Source organism: Castor canadensis, chromosome 11 (assembly GCF_047511655.1).
Source record: "Castor canadensis chromosome 11, mCasCan1.hap1v2, whole genome shotgun sequence".
Lineage (NCBI taxonomy): Eukaryota > Metazoa > Chordata > Mammalia > Rodentia > Castoridae > Castor > Castor canadensis.
The window spans coordinates 20,670,435-20,688,569 of NC_133396.1; the positions used below are offsets into that span (position 1 = coordinate 20,670,435).

At 39.4% G+C, this 18,135-nt stretch overlaps 1 protein-coding gene across 4 annotated transcripts in view; it reads right to left on the bottom strand.

Moving 5' to 3' along the window:
- Stat5b (signal transducer and activator of transcription 5B) overlaps window positions 1-16,280 on the bottom strand; it is a 58,425-nt gene extending 42,145 nt beyond the window's left edge. For 2 of the 4 annotated variants that reach the window (XM_074045758.1, XM_074045753.1), the window contains exon 1: window positions 15,600-15,758. The gene's annotated coding sequence lies outside the window, so the exon portion shown is untranslated. Of the gene's footprint in view, window positions 1-9,120; window positions 12,195-15,599; window positions 15,759-16,156 lie in introns of those variants that run through there. The other 2 variants (XM_074045756.1, XM_074045757.1) reach the window with 2 other exon arrangements.
- Between the last annotated feature and the right edge of the window lie 1,855 nt (window positions 16,281-18,135).

Consider the following 18,135-nt stretch of genomic DNA (forward strand, 5'->3'; position numbering starts at 1 on the left):
TGCGGTACATAGTCAAACTCATAGAGACAGAAAGTGGAGTGGTGGTTGCTAGGGGATGGGGGGAAAGGCAAATGAATAGTTACTGTTTAACAAATGTAGAATTTTGTTTTGGATGATAAAAGTTCTGGAGATGGATAATGGTTGCACAACAACGTGAGTGCACTTAGTTCTACTGAACTATACACTTAAAAAATGGCTAAAATATAGCTCAGGTGGTACAGCACTTTCCCTGCATGCTCAAGGCCCTGGGTTTAGTCCCCAGCACAGGAAAAAAAAAAAAAAGTTAAAGTGTAAAGTCGTACATTTTATATGTTTCTTCAAGATTTGTAAAATGAGGGGGTATTTTTTTGGTCTAGAAAACTCACATTTCTTTCATCTTTAACTCTGATATCCAAAAGAAACAAAGAGCTATTGGCTTTTCCTTTCTTTTCTTTTTTCCATAGGAAAGGGCATACTTTCAGTCCTGACAGCTATAGCTTTCTGAATACCTTCTATAATGAAATTAAATAGGAATAAATGGACTTGGGGTATCTCAATGAATGCTTAGTACTAGAGATGAGTATCTACCTGCCATAAACAAGCTTCTCATAAACAGAGTGTTTGCTGAACACTTAATACATGCCAGGCTCTGTTCTAGGTACTGAGCAGATAATAGTTCACAAAGCAGATGTGCCTTTAAGGAATTTAAAATCCAGTATCTAATATTAAATACTTTAAACTTTAAATAAATAAATATAGCAGGTACCTCTGCTATATTCCTAGCTTTTGCATTTAATTTTCTTCTCTGGAGGGAAGAGGACACCACCTGCCTCTAAAATGTCACAGGTAGAGAACAAAGTCTGTGTGCATTCAAACCAATATTTGAAAAAAAAATGTTTAAAGTAGTCCAACAACATCAGATTAACAGGGGGATTACTGGCTTCTGTGAAGCCTTGGAGACATGAAAGCCATTTCTGATAAAATCTGGACATCTGTCCCTCCCTGGTGAAAGCTGATCATTTTTATGGAGCTAAAATCATGCAAAACAAATCAGGTTTAGTCAAGGATTCCACAAGGTGAATTAATCCAGCTTTTTTCCCTGGACAGTTTTATTCACAGGATAATTTTCTGCATTCAAATCAAATCCTCTGTCTTTCAAAGGTAATCTACAGATTCAATTTTCACAAGGCCCTAAGACTATCAAGCCTGGAGGTAAAAATTCACAGTGGGACTGAAGTTTCCACAAACCATCAGTACCAAAGGTGTGAGACAGCTAGCAAATGTTTAGTTTCTTCTTTTTCCTCACAGAATAAAACATAGGTCAAATGCAACTAATGCAACAAATGCCATTACCCTAAGAAAACAGAATGTAACAAAAATATTTCAAAATACTTGAAAATGACCACTGTTTCTCAATTCACGTTTGTGAAACGAACAGAATGAGTTTTAAAGCAAAAGAAACCAGCAGCCTTGTAACATAAAAACTTTTATATGTCTGCTTACATTTTGAACTTTGAGGAAGTGTTTTAAACATTCTAAAATAGGTTATTTTATATATATTTGGAAGAAAGGGAATATTTCCCCTTTATGGAATTTATCCTTCATTTTTATGGAGAGATAACTGACATTTAATAAACTGCATCAGGGTTTTTGAAATGTTGTAATGAATCTACTTTGGGCACTATACTAAAATGAAGGGATCTCTAAAACTCACCTCAGAGCAAAAGCTACTGACTTGTTTTATTTTAACATTTTTAAGGCTAACCACTTTTGCTTAGGTATGAGGCAATATTCAAAGCAACACATAAGTTCTAGCCATTTTTTCAAAGGTTCCTTAGAACAAGGCATCTAAAAAGACAAGATAAAGTAAGTAGGCTGGGCATGGTGGAGCACACTGTAATGGCAGCTACACGGGGGCATTGGGTAGATATTGGGAAAATTGTGGTTTAAGGCCATCTAGGACAAAAAGTGAGTGAGATCCCATCTCAGCCAGACAGCTGGACATGGTGGTTCATGCCAATCATCCCAGCTACTACACAGGTGCAAATAGGAAGATCACTGTCCCCTGCCAACACCAGGAAAAGGCACTAGACCCCATCTGAAAGATGAAAGTGGAAAAGGGCAGGGGGGTGGCTCAAGTGGTACAGCAGCTGCCTACCAAGTATGAGGCCCTGAGTTCAATCCCAAGTACCAAAAAAAAATTTTTTTTTAAGTAGGAAGTAGGCCTGAAGAATGGAGGAGAGTAGGGCTTGGGTGCTACCTGGATTCCAGCATCTCTCTACAGGCAAGCCTGCTGAAACTTTCCTGTTTGGTCTTCCACACATGGCTCAAGTTAGCAGCCACCTGCAACTTAGCAGTTTTAGGGAGGCTACAGCCCATTTTCCCATCTCTAGAGAGGTAAAAATTAATCCCCTCTCTTAAGTATTTCCTAAGACTAAAGCAACATTTAGGGGGAAATCTCTTTTGAAGGGAAAAACTTCATCTGTTACTGGATCTCAAATTTAAAAGCATCAACATTGTATCTCCCATAAAAATAAATAGTAGCTAAGTCCAGAAGATAAATATGATTCTTTTTCAGGACAAACTTAGCTTCAAATAACAACAACAACAACAAAAAATAAAGCTAGACAACACACACATACACACCCTGAAACATAACAAAAACCTTGCCTAAAAGATTTGATAGGAAAATATACCTGAAACGGAATGGGCTGTTTTAGTGCCAAGTGTGTGAGCAAGGTCATATAGGTGACAAGAAGCTGTTTAGACTAATGCATCAAGTTCAATGTTCAGGCCTTGCACTTTTCTCTAATAAAAGACATCAGGCAACCCCCAGCCTCTTCCCTCCATCCTCTTCTCAGTCTCCTTACAAATGGGAGTATATTTTAAAATTCATTTGCACATCTCTTGTTTGGAACAGAGAACATTTTCCCATGGAAACATAAAGAGATGAAAAATTCCTAGAGGAGCCCTAGGTAAACCTCAGTTGTTTTACAATCTGACAAAATCTAATTACCCTTTATAATTTTGTTTCCAAAGGAAAAGGTAATAGAATTTCTAGACAGAGTTACCAAAAATAATAAAAGAAACTCTCTACCATCTACTCCCCAGCCCCACCTGCAGAGTGAGCTCTTCTACTCCTGAGACAGGAGAAGGACCCGAGAGCAGGAGCCTGGAGAACATGGACAATGCTGGGACCATGCACTGAGGCAGCACCTCTGGATGTCTGTGTATGTTCTGGGGTGGGACATGGAGGCCTTCTTCAAGTAAGAGCAGCTTTTGTTTCCTGAGAGAGCAGTAGCTTGGGTTCCCACAAAGTAAGAGACCTTATATGTATCTGCTGTTTGTAAGGTAGATGTCAGAAAGCTGGAGACAGTCTAGTTTATGAGCAGCAAATACAGGGTCACCCTAAATAGCCCAGCCTGGTTTCAAATTCACAATCCTCTTGACTCCATCTCCCAAGTGCTGAGATTACAAACATGTACCACAATGCCTGGCCTAGCAATTCTTTAATGGAACATGTGGTGAATAGCCACCATCTGTTCAAAGAATACAGAATTCATTTAAGTCATCTCTTTAAAAATCTAAACCAATGCATGTTTCAAAGACCATCCATGTAATACTCTCAGCTCTGGTTTATTCTCTGTAAAAAAGTAGTGATCAAAAAAAATGTCTAATAATTAAAATAGTAAAGTATATTCAGAGACACAATGGAAGAGATAAATCTGAATATATATGAAGACCTAGTATATGATAAAAATGGACTTTTGCATCAGTGGGAGAAAGAGGGAAATGGTGGGAGATGACAGGCTATTTTTAGATAATTGGCAAGCCATTTGGAACAGCTTTAGTTCAAAATTGTGAAATATAGGTTAACAATATTAAGTTCTCTTATAGCTAAGAAAAATAATACTAATTTCCTACCTCACTTCTTATATAGAAATAGAAAAATAGAACCATAAAATGTCTTAAAAGAAAATGCAAATGAATTTTATAATCTTTGGGGTAGGAATGGTTTTTCTAAGCTTGCCTTCATAACCAAGTCAGCAAAGACTATTCAACTAGACTACATAAAAATTTAACACTTTTATACAGAAAAAAAATTTTACACAGTTAAAAACCAAAAACAAAAAATGGGAGAAAAGACTTTTAATATAGAAGACAAAGAGCTTTGGGAAAACTGAAATATCTACAAAAGAAAAACAGTCTAATGATATAAATAGGAAAATCACAAAGAGGAAACAAAACAACCAACAAACAGATGAAAACAATGTCCAACCTTGCTAGAAAGAAAGGAAATACAAACAAATAAAGGGACTGGCAAAGATTAGGAGGGTGCAATATTCCATTACAGAAATGGTCATCACCTCCTTTGTGCACCATTTACCTGAGGGCAGGTCACTGGGATAGTCTTTTTGGAGAAGTCTGGCACTATTTATGCAAATGACTCAGCAATTCCAATTCTAGAACTTTCAGCAAGAAGAATGGTCCAACTAGATGAAAAAAGAAATCTACTGAGCCTAAGCCTTCCCCTCAGCATTGTTTATAACCAGCCAGGAGTTGGTGCTCACGTCTGTAATCCTAGGTACTCAGGAGGCAGAGATCAGGAGGATCAAGGTTCGAAGCCAGCCCAGGCAAGTAAGTAGTTTGCAAGACCCTATCTCAAAAAAACCCATTACAAAAAAGGTCTGGTGGAGTGACTCAAGGTATAGGCCCTGAGTTCAAACCCCAGTACTGCAAAAAAAAAAAAGGGAAAATGGAAACAACCTAAGTATCTATTAATTATTATATACTAATGATATAACTTACTAATTATTAATAGATTAACTAAAAGTATGGTAGGGCTACACAATGGAATTGAGATCTTACAAGGCTGGGGTTGGAGCCCCAGGCCTTCACATGGTGAGCAAGTGTACTACCTCTGAACTACATGCCCAGATCTTTAAAATGTTGAAGGACACTGATATTTATTGATTTCCCAGGGAAACAAATCCCTAAGTTCCCAAACAACAAGACCAAATTAGAGGTTTGTATGAACCACAAATTTAGATTATTTATTACTGCTTCTCCATATTCCCCCACCTCTGTCACTGTGTCAGCTAGGTCTTCATGTTAGGGATTTTAAGATGAATCCTTGAAGTGTAATGTAAAATTTTTGGGTATGTATATTCTACTGGAAAGAAAGTCAGTAGTTTCATTAGAGTCTTTGAAAGTCTCCTACTCCACAAATGGTAAAAACCACTGCAATATATAAATAGGTCATTTTGTTGTCTAACTTGACATTGAAAAGCATATGTGACTGTACAGTAGCCCATTCATTCTCTAGTCAACTTGGTACTTCTTTGATCTTACCTTGACTGGTAATGCAACAAAAAACTTTGGAATAGCTGGGTACCAGTGGAGCACACCTATAATACAAGCTACTCAGGAGGCAGACATCAGGAGGATAACGGTTTGAAGCCAGTCCTGGCAAATAGTTCCACAAGACCCTATGTCAGAAAAAAACCCTTTGCAAAAAAAAGGGCTGGTGGAGTGACTCAAGTGTAGGCCCTAAATTCAAGCCCCAGTACTGGAAAACAAAATTTTTTTTGGAATAAATTTCTTTACTCCAGATGTATTTTAATACACATATGCAGAACCCAAAAGGATGTATAGCAGCTAAGAGACGAAAATCAGACTAAAGAGTCCCAAAGAAAATTGTATCATTAACTTCTGAAATAAGCTTTTTTTAAACATTTTTTTAGTCATATTATAGATAACCTTAAAATTTATAGACTTGGGGAAAAAAAACTTTGCGATGATACCTAAATTTTAAAAATCAGATAGTTTACATCCCAGTCTGAGGCAGGAAGATCTCAAATTCGAGACCAGCCTGGGCTACGTAGTGAGATCCTGTCACAAAAACAAAACAAACAAAAGAGTAAAACACAATGAAGTAATTAGTTCTATGAGAAGAAATCAACAAATCATTTTATTTATTAATTTTTAAACTGTGTTCTATAGTTTACTAATGCCATATTATGAAATATATATGACATCAAGTTTGAGGCCCCAAATTTGCATGATTTTAAAATATCGCATGGTTTGATGAAAATAATTCAGTTATGTAAGAGAAGAAAGATTATTTTAACTGGTCACAATACTATCCTATTGATAAGCCACATTACAGAGAAAAATCAGCCATTATAAATGAATTAAAGCCAAAGGAAAACGTAACTTTGATATAAATGAAATTATCACATTCTTAGAAGGTGAAGGAAGTAAAAGGTAATAACACAAAAGAACCAAAAAGTCAACAGAAGGACTTATGCTCAGGCATACTGAGCAATGAGTTTATGGTTTTACCTTTAATACATAAAACTACTTATTTGTCTTCATGGTTTTAATTAACTACTTAAGGACTCAGGTTTAAACACCATTGAAAGGTACAAATGTGATACCTTTTATATTTTAGTACTCCTCCCAAACTGGCTTAAAATAAAATTCTAGTATTGCAAATTTCATTACAATAAATTACAAAGCATAACCCAAGTTAAAGTAGACTTCTCATTAAATTTTACACGAAATAAGTAGATCAGCTGGGCTCAAAAATATTTTTAGAAGGTTGTAATTTTATTTGCTCCATAGTGATAGGACCTAAATAGCTGTGCTCCAAAGCTCTCATAAAACATCAACTTATCATTTATGTTCAGTTCTCTTCCCTACATTCCTTAAAATGTTAAAATGTTTTTAAACACTAATTCTACTTACAAAGAAACTATTTAATGTAGATTTAATTAAGGCAGAACACAAGTCTCTGGTATTAGCAATGACATATACCCAAGAGAACTCATCTTTCACAAGAGATTTCCTTCACCAGATGTTCCCGAATGAATGCCACAATTAACATTTAGAGAAGTCATTAGGTATGACTAATGGAATTACAAGAAAAAAAAATCCATCAGCCCAGCAGCTTCCGCAGGTATCAACATGAAAGAGAAAGTAGTACAAAAGCAAGTGCAAAAAGCACATTGAAATAATACAATGTTTACAGTTGCAAAGACTAAAATCAACTACACCAAAGTTTTTTCAAAAGTTGAAAGAATCAATATACATGTTCAATATGAAATGAATGGTACTTAACAGAAAACCCAGATAATAATGTTTTTACTCTAGCCATCAGCTTTTACATAAAAACATGGAGCATTCACTAAGAATAGGAAATAAGTCAGTCCTCAAGTTCAAGTTATTTAACTCTGAAAATGTTAAATACAATTAGAATGATTTTAATATAATTCTTCAATAAATGATATCATATAACAGCATGTCATAATAAATATTTAATAGAAACGTCACTATTTATTTTTTCTGCTCCTAAAAGGGAAACCCCAGGCTGAAAACAGACAAAAACAAATAAACAAAAACCAGGTTTTACACACTAAGATAAATCAACACATAAAAGTCATTTTAAAACAACTTTTTTTCCTAATTACAAAAGTATTCCAGCAGGGTGCCAGTGGCTCACACCTGTAATCCTAGCTATTCAGGAAGCTGAGATCAGGAAGGTCATTGTTTGAGCAAGCCCAGGAAAACAGTTCACAAAATCCCATCTCCAAAATAATCCTAGCCATTCCAACCAGTCTGAAAGGTGCCAGTTTCCCAACATTCCCAAACATTGTTTGTTTTTTTTTTCATTATTTTTAGTCTTTGAAAATCTGTTAACTGAAAAAAATAATAATTATTTTGATTCATATTCCTTTCTTTCTTTTTCTTCTTTTTTTTTTTTTTTTTGTGACAGGATCTCATTCTGTGGCCCAGGCTGACCTCAAACTCAAGATCCCCCTGCCTTCCTCAGCTTCCCAAGTGCTGGGATTACACACATGTGCCACCACACCTAGCTTTATTTGCACTGCTTGATTTCTAGTACACTTACACATCATTTTATATGATTGTTGCCATTTGTTTTTTTTCTTTTGCTCATCTTCCTACTGTGGGAATGATCTTTTTCTTGCTATTTATAGGTTATGCTTTTATCCTGCTCAAATTTTCCAATATAACTGGAATATAAAACTAAGTTTTCCAAACTAAACGTCTTCATATTTGGATAATAAAAATTCAAAACAATAAATTCTGAGGATGCCACATTTTTAGGACAAAATTTAAAATGCGTGCTTAGGGTAATAGGTTATCTTACTTAAGCACCAATTCCTTTAAAATTACGTGCTTTGCTCTGATATTGCAAAATCAAGGGCTCATGCTTCATCACCAACTCAGCATGTAAATTGTAGCCATGTCATTCAGGAAGCCAAATATTTTTCTATTTTGTTTTGATCCCTTCAACAGTTAAGGAAGGAGGCCAACCTCTTCATACATGACAATGAAATTAGTATTTTTACTTGATATTTAAACTCACTGCAAGATAAACTCATTTTTAAAATATGATTACATTCAGAATTTACAAATAAAGTTAGATTACTGAAACAATAACTAAAGAAAATTTAAATAGAGGAGCCTTTCACACCTTTTGGGATAAGGTTCTACAATGTCCAATTCTCACTATAATTCTCCCTTGCTTTCTACCAGAAACAAAGGCCTAAAACATTAATTCACAGTATGAACGGCTTCATTTTATAAAGAGCTGTATATCTTATACAACTCTAGTTTGCTACTTTTCCCAAGCCTGAGCAAATGATCAAAAGAACTGAGGCATAGCTCAGTGGTAGAGCTTGCCTGGCATGAACAAGGCCCCAGCTTTCACCCCCAGTACAAAAAACAAAACAAAACAAAAAAACCACAAGAACAAACCAAATGACCAACACACTTAGAAACATTAAACAAAACCAAAATATAAATTAGTATTACATCTTGCCCATTTAAAACTATAGCTATCTTGTAAAATGTTGTGTTATACAAGGCTGATAAATACCTGCAGTAAGGGCTCAACAATTTCTCTTTCTACATGCTACAAGGACGTCTGTGAATGTAACTTATTTAAAACATTGGGTCAAGGTTGGATTGTTTTAAATCTTATTCTTCCCAAGCAGTGTTTTACCACTAGCTACAGGCTCTGCATTTTAGACAACACAAATAATTTTCACAAACTTTCTATTTTACCCTCACCTAAAAGGCTGGAAAACCCCACTGAAGGCTTTGAAAACTCACCAGACATAGGGAAAAAACAAAAAACTGCTTTAGCTGTAGGATCTCATCGACACAAACATAGGGAAATTCTGAGCTATAGATACCTCACGTTAAGCTTTTTCCACTGACATTGTAACTTCTGTCAACATTCAAAGAAAATTCAACCCTGGTCAAAGGTGACAGTGTGACAATCCTGGAAGCTAACATCCTCTGTTTGTTTGAACAACAGTTATGTTCCTCTGCACAGGGAATTAATGTTTTCCTTTGTCATGACTTGATCTCCCCAATTCAAATCATTACCCTTTAGGGAAATGCTGAGAGAAAATAATCCTGACACACACTAAGAAATACACTTCTGAGACTTGTTTCTAATGGCCTTTGCTCTAAACACACATAATTCATTCAGCTGCCCAGATAAGTAAAATTCTTACATTTCTGTATTTCAGAAATCATAATTAATAGCTCTAAAAAACTTCAATAAAAACAATAGGATCTTAAGTCCCTTCAAAATAAAGTTGTAAATAAAATGAATAGGACACCTGGATTCTCAATACAGATATATCCATCCCATGAACTGAACCCACCACACAGCACAAGTGATTCTTCCATTTGTAAACAGAGTCCAAGGAGACAGCTTATAGTTCTTGTCCTATGGAATACAAATTTAAAAAAAAAAAAGGAGCTTTAAGGAAACCGCAGGTCTTATTACAAAGTTGCAGTTATCCATTGGCTTTTAACACTGTGGTTAAGCATACAGCCTTTGGAATCAGCTCTGTTAGGGTTTGGATCTAGCCCTGCCATAATCAGCAATGTGACCTTGGACAAATTACTTATTTCTCTGTGGCCATTTCTTCATTTTCATCTGAGAATAATACCTACTGTTCTGAGGACTATAAAATATAGCAAGAGCTGGAAACAGTGTCTGCTTGGCACACCGAAAGTGAACAGTATTAGGTATTATTTTTATTATCTTTAGTCTTTAAGGCATTAGAACATTTTCTCAAACTCTGGGCTTGGGCATAATTTGAAGCACTTTTAAATTAATTTTCTGTTCACACCTTGAAACATGGCAAAATAATGATTATATAGATGAGTCTATCTACCCAGATGAGCCCAAGGTACATAGTGCTATAGCCTACAGTGATAATTATTTTTTAATAGAAATCATGGATGTGGCTAATACTGGTAACTTTGACTTGATTTCCCATATGCAAAGAAATCCCCGATCATGGAAGTGTTTATTAGAAAACCCTTGGGTTTGTCCTGTTATCATTGCAGTGTAAAGCCAAATTCACAATTACAAGCCTGATGGGCACTGAAAATATTAGTCACCAAATTAATCCTAACAAATAACAATAATTGATTGGCTCATTGATGTATTTCCCCTTGTCTTCCCCAACCCTTCTCTGACTAGTCAGAAAGGAAAGTTTTCGTATTTTCTGAGAATCTCATTACTGCTCTCAAACCATGCTCTCTATCTTAGTATAATTTTAAAAATGACTCAGTACAAGCTCCTCAAAAAACTAGCAGTGCATAGAATATGCAGCTATTTCTCTTCATAAAAGAAATGTGTGAAAATCTGAAAAGGGGCTATCCAGAGTGCGAAAGGTAATGGAGGGATAAATGGAGCGCAAGTGTTGCAGTAGGTCTTGCACGCTAACTCCCAAAAGCAGGTAGAGAAAGGTAAATGGTCTTTATCAGCCAATACATGTATTTTTCATCTTAATGGTACAATACATGGAAAATGGGCATAATCACTATGAATAAACTCAAAGAAAAAAATATGCGTGAGACAAATTATAAATTCTTTTGTGAGTGTTGGGGTAGAGGGAATGGGAGGTCAAGCTATTTCTAGTATTAACTTCATTTGCAAATTACATTATACATAACTGTGCCCCATCCTAATACAGTATTGCTTTTAGGACTGTGATCCAAAAGAAACTGTAGAAGAGGTAAACTGCTCAGAAACTGCAAATACTCTTAACTGAGTAGTTAGGATCTATCTAATGCACTATTTAGAATAAAGCTAGTTAAAAGCAAGGAAAAAAACCACTCACTTTAATCACTGAAATAATACTATAATCACACTTTTTCCCAAGCTTCCACATTACTTATTCTCTAACATTAACATTAAAAGTGGCCTACCATTTAAAAATTATCCAGGGTCAAGGAAGAGCTTTAAGGCTGAGGGTGATTCCTCCTGAGCTCTATTACCATACCTGAATTTCTCCTAGATTTTAGTTAACTCCTCCATGACACTGACAGGCATTAGGTAAGGCTGGAAAACCTGCTATATTCACTGGCTGGCAGAGTGGCTCAAGTGGTAGAATGCCACCTAGCAAGCGTGAAGCTCTGAATTTAAATCCCAGTGCCACGAAACACACACACACACACACACACACACACACACACGAGGTTCTACATCATATGAAGCCATAGCAGCCCCTCTTTAAAATGCAGAGGTTCAAAACTGTGTACAACACTGTACCTGCGAAGAAACAGATAGCAGTGGTCCCATTTTTCTGTTAATTGTGCCTTTGCTGCTGTTTTTAAGACTACTTCCAACATTGCTAAACCTTAAAGAAAGAAAGACTTAAGACTGTCTTGCCTTCACAAATTGGAGGGGGAGGTTAGCTCAGTGAAACTGTCATGAAGCAGTGCAATGGGTCAAAGACAAACCACATGGCATCTGATGTTTGTATGTTTCCAATAAATATGTGACACTACAAGAAAGTTAACATGTGGACCTAATTTTGAAAATATAAACAGGAAGCACCCCCACCCCAATATTACCATTTAAAAAAAAAAAAAGGAAACCAAACCTCAAAGATACCTTCCAAGGAAGTCATGGGTGTGACCAAAACTAACAAAAGTAATAAATCATCATCTAAAACCCCAAAACCACCAAAAGTGAGGGTCTCATTCAATCAATTAAAAATCTGACATCTGTGAATTATTCCTCTCTTTTGATTAGTAAAAACAACATAGATTTTAATATGGAAAATCTCCAAACTGACTTAGGTATTTTTAGTAGTAAAGGATTATCTTTAACAAAACACTTAAAGTCAATGTTTTACTTCAAATAAAGTCAGTATAATTAAGTGACTACAATTAAAGAAAAACTTTTTATCACTGTGATACTTACTATTTAAATGTACAAAAAAAAAAAAACCTGTCTGATCACTGGAAACTAGATCGCTTAATCTGACTTTCTTATTCCCAGAAATAAGTGTTTACAACACTACAGGAGAAAAAATACTTCTGATTTTTAGAACAGCTCTATTCACAAAGCTCAAATTAAAAAAAAAAATTCCTTTAAATACCACACATATTTGTATAGTGATACTTTAGAGCTAACTTCTTTTATTTAAAAAACATTTTGCCAGGCAGAGGTGTGACTCAAGAGGTAGAGTGTCTGCTTTGCAAGTGTGAAGCTCTGAGTTCAAACCCCAGTACCACAAATTAAAAAAAAAAAACAACTATTAAATTAAATTGCCATACTGGAGATGGAACCCAGGGCCTCCTGCATGCTAGACAAACACTCTCCCACCTATGCTACATTCCCAGCCCTTTTTATTTTGGAACAGGGGCTCACTATGTAACTCAGGCTGGCCTTGAACTTGTGATTCTTCTGCTTGATCCTCCTTGCCTCAGTCTCCTAAGTAGTTTGGATTATACATATAAGCCACCCCACCCAGTGGGTAACTTGGAATTGTCAGGCAATTTTTTAACAATAGTTTCAAATGCTTTAAAAAAACAGGCACACAAAACCAAGGTGTTATATTTTAACTTTTTGTGCTTTTTCTTATAGAAATACTACGGTAATCTACACTCTAACAGAAGGGAGAGAATGCATCACTAATGGTTAGAATGTCCAGAAGCCCCTGAATAACTCTATGAGATACATACATGACTGTAGGGCACCAGAACAGTGAGGCTTCCTTTGATTCCACCTTCAATTAGCATCTTATCTTCAACATGTTAGTTACCTCTTCCTTTTACAATAAGATCACCTGTGTCACCTGCCTATATAGTAGCAAGCCACAAGAACCAGGGCAAGCATGTTCCTATATATAAGCTTAACATAAACCAGAAGTCATTTGACAATTAATGATAAAGTAATTGGAAAAAAATGAAATAAGCACCCAAAAAAGAATAAATGACATTTCTAATCTTGATGTGATTATTGCATAAGTTAAAAAAAAAAGACAAAAATCCATTGAGAGGAAGAAAATGGAGGTGAAATGAGAAGTCAGAGCCCAATAGGAAGTGTTGGCCAAAATATTTATGTTGTAACACTCTAAACAATGATAGCACTTTTTCCAGTATTATCATACGTGTCTTGAAGTTCACAGTTAAAAAAATCCACTTTAAACTTCTTAACACAATCCACATTAATATTCTGCTGGTAAAAATATGAAAACTGAAAAGTTGAGGACTAGTAAAAACGAGAAGGTAGATAATTTTAGTTGGGTATACAGCAAAGATTTTTGTGTTAACTCCAAGTTATGCAATCACCAAACTTCTGGGGGACAGAAATCAACTTTTTTTTTTTTTTCCTGATGGTTTCCTTAAAAAAAAAAAAAAGCCTTTTCTCCATTCCTTCCCTGTGGTCTCAACCTGTTTCTTAAATTTTCATCTTCTAAAGCTATAGAAAACAGATCTACCAGATGACACCTGAGTAAAGGTGTAGTGTTGTTTTAATGCAACATGAAAGATATCACAAAGTGCTGCATGGTAAATTTTCCATAGAATCAGCGACCCCTTCTCCTACTTAACTACCAATTCTAACAACTGTACTTCCATGAGATGAAAATTGGTACCAAAACAAACAAAACTTCAAAGCCTTGAAACAAAGTCAATTGATAGCATTCCCCACATTTGAAATGATCAGAGCCAATGCAATGTTTGTAGTGTCACAAAATGAAAACATGAAAGACACACCAATAAAATACATTCTCTTCTAAGAGCTATAGGCAATGAATTTAACACAATATAACAAACAAATTAACAATAGCAGAATGTTGGAGAAATGTTCTATTATCTTAATTGAATGATAACAAAATTATTTGAGGTAATGTAGACTCAACAGCTGAAATCTTATTATGGTCAGGCAGCTCTCCAACCACTTTGGAAACCTAAGATTCAAGCAGATGATAAATACCACTTGAAGACTGAAAAAAATGACAGAAGTCCAGTGACACACTAACCTTTCAAGGGGCACTCACAGAAGACATTCCAAAGACAACATATACAACTGAACTTAGGCAAAGATCTGTATACTTCCCTGTGCTTTGGCAAGAGCACTGTGTGAGAATGCTTGGACAGAAGTCTCAGCCCAGTGACCTGAGCAGGCCGTTTACTCCACCTACCTGAGCCTCAGTTTCCCCATCTGTATAATAAAAGAATGTAGCATAATGATGGGGGTGAGGGGAGAGTTGGCAACTCTAAGAAACTCTGACCCACTTTTGCCACTATGTATTTGATACAAGTATGACGAGATCACAGAACAAGAACAAGAACTGGGCATGGCTCTTTGGGAAGAGAGAATTCATATTTTGCCTTTAAAATTCTTGTGGTTTTCATTAATCTCATTTTCCTAAACGCTTGCGCTTGTTTTTCTTCTTTGCCTTTTCCATCACTGCTGGCTACAAGTGTTTGCAAATGCCTCTTGCTCCATACAAGTTTTTTCCTCTTTGATCATTCTGACCATCTTGCCAGATTCCTTTAGCCTCAGACCAGTTTCTGTGATAAGACGGCACCTCTTCCGACTCTCCGTATCTACCCCCGACACCAGGAGCACTTTTTTTTTTTTTTCACTCTTTATCCCAGGCTAGAAAAAAGAACAGCCCGCATCCCACCTCCACACGCACTAGCCGAGGCCTGGGGGGTCCTAATGTGGGATCCCGCAGCCCAGAGCCTTATCAAAATGTTCGTGTTTGTTGTTTTACCACCTTATAAGGCGCTATTTCTCGAAGCTTTGCTAATATCTCCCACCCCACCAGGCACCCCTAAGTTCATTTCTTCCCCGAGGTTCGCAGGCACCTCTTTCGGAGAAAGTAATAATAGTAATAATAATAATAAAAGAGGAAAAGCAAGGCGACAGCAGGAACTCTACAGAATTGCAACGGGAAGGTGCGAGGTGGCCCCTTCGCTCTTACCGGTTGGGCACGGGGGCCCTCACACACCCACCCAGACACGCGCACGCTGTTTTTACACTGCACACCCTCCGCCTCGCCGCAGTCTCTGTAAGAACCCCCTTGCGTGCCCCACCATCGTCCTGACCCTCTCGGCAGCTGCCGGGGCTCCCTCCCTCCTCCCCAGCCCTGCGCGCCCCTTACCAAGAGCGCAGCCACAGCTGCTGCCCCACAGACCCGGAGCGATGGCGGCGGTGCGGCCCTGCCGAGCGTCTTGGCCGCCGGAGTGCGGGGCCCCGCCCGCCAGGCTCCCCGGCCTCGCTCCCCCGACCCCCGGCCCCAGGCTCGCCCCGCAGCTCTTACCTCGCTCGGCCCCTCGGGCGCCAGCGGCTGCTGCGGCCCCGCTCTCTCGCTCGCCCTCCCGCTCGCTCCCTCCCTCGGCCGGACCGCCGCGCGTCGTAGCCTGCGCTCCGTCCCCGCCCGGGGTGACGGCTCCGGCCGCCGACTTTCTCCCGCCGGGACCCACGGGGGCGCGCGCGCCACGCGCGCGCCGAGGCCCGGAGGCGCGCACCGCCCGCCGCCCCGAGCGCGCCCGGCTTCCTGGTTCCGCCTGGCGCGCGTTCGCGAGCTCCGTGGTCCCCCGCGCCCCCTCCGCGGCCGCCCAGAAGGGACCCGGAACCCCCACGGCGCACCCGGGCGGTGGCGCGCTCGGCCGGGCCTGCGCCATGCGCACCCCCTTCTCGCCCATCTGAGTGGCTGTCGCCCTCGGCTCCCCAGCCGGGCCCCCAGGCGGCAAGCACATGCTGTATTGTTTGGGTCGGGACGACCACCACTAGCAGGGCTCGGGCCGCGGTTGTGGTCGCGGTGATTGGCCCCCCTCCGCGGCCCGCCCACCTCCCTCCCTCGGGGCCGAGGCCCACTTTACGGATCCTCTGTCATGCTCCCAGGCCGAGGTCAGAAGTCCACAGCAGCCCCATCAATAATTATCCCGGGCTTGCTCCCGGGAGGGCGGCTCAGTCAAGGCTCCCGCCGCACCACGCGGATGGGCAGGCAGCCTGAATGGACACGGTAGGAGCTTACACTCGGCCCGGCCAACTGGATCCACACACTGTCCCTGAGTGAATTTATGGGGAATAAGGGAGACAGTTTCCTCCCTAGAGAAATCTTGTTGGCTCCCACCAGGGAGGGCTGCCGGAGGGACTGTTCTTATCCAGACAAGAAAGAATAAGCAGAATCTTCTCTGTAGGATCCAGAGGCAGGGGGATCTCTGAGATCCTTTTCCCTGTGGTGGAGAGGGGTTATGGTGTGGAAGAAGACAGCTTGAGTCACCCACTCTCCGTCTCCCAGAGCTGGCCAGTGGTTTCCCTGGCAACCCTCCAAGGGCCAGCAGGAAGCAAAGCATATCAGCTCCAGAAACCCAGCTGCAGGGGAAAAAGAGGGAGAAGGACCCTTTTCCCAGCCCCACAGAGATACACAGAGCTCACTTTTCTTACAGTCTCCAACAGGTTGTCCAGCTGAAATTTTTCATGGCCAGCGATGACCAAGAATTTCAAACTCTCCCAGAATCCTCCTTTGGTAGCTCTTTCCAGCAGCCTCCCCTTCACCTCCAAATAACACCAGACACAAAGGTGTTTGGGTCTGTAGTTGATCACAAGGCCATTCTCCCTATCCAGGCTACTGTTCCTGTCCCACATGCTGGGTCAACACTTGACACAAGGCTTTGCACCAGAGCAGAAGCAGAGAGCTTGGAGGTGGAGCAGGAAGCTGAATGGAAGTAGCAGTCCTGGGCTTTCCCACAACCCCTCTAATAATCACTGCCCATGAGGTTTTGACACTTGGGTACACATTTCTCCTTTGAAGCTTTCATATATGCTGTTTCCCTCTGCCTGGAACATCCTCCTGTCCTCTCACTGCCTTCCCTTCTGTGACATTTGCTCTCGGCGGCACAAACCTCATCCACCCCACATTGTTCATGCCTTTGTCACAGCACCTCTTGTGTTGAAGAACAATTTCTTGTTAACATGTGTCTACCCCCAAGAGCAGACACAATATCCCATTTATCTCTAAATCCTCCAAGCCCACAGTAGACACCCAGTAAATAGTCTATGCTCTGGGAATGGAAAGGAAACTACAAACCTATGCAGGCATTAAGAACTCAGGGTCAATAAGACATAAATAAATAAATAAAAAATAACTCATGGTCTTAAGCCAGACTCTGCCAATTCCTTGAGCCATGTGACCTCAAGCATTTTCTGCCTTGATCTCATTCACAGTATGGCAATAGCAATAGGACGTCCTTTATAGCATCATAAGAATCAAATGAGTTAATACATGTGAGGCGCTCAAACACTGTAAACTCTATTTTTTTTTCCTTTGATGAGACTGGGGTTTGAATTTAGGGCTTTGCATTTGCAAAGCAGGTGTGTAAAACACTATATTGCTGTTAGCTATTATTGTTCTTGTTTTTAGTAACCACTAAGATTTTTATTCCTCTTCTTAAGGCTAACCAAAGTCAGAACTCTACCCAGCTACCATGGCTGCTGACCAGCAACATACACAAAAGTACGAGTTAAAATGCTCTGAGCAGGTGTGCCACCCTATTCTTGCAAATCATAGCATATCTCTGACTGATCACTAGGTACTCAGCTAGTCCTGTGTGCACAGACACCAAGGGCAGAATGTTCTGTGACTACCTCAGCAAAACAGAAAGTTGTCATCCTGGAACAGGAAGGAAGGTCCAACACCTACCTCTCTCTGCTTGACGAATGAGGAGAGATTCTTTTCTTTGGGCTTCAGGGCCATAATCCCCTAAATCATGGGAACACCAGACTGAGACAGGACACAGAAACCGAATAGGAAGCTAGCATTCAGAAGATCCCAGGGGGATGAGATGCAGAGA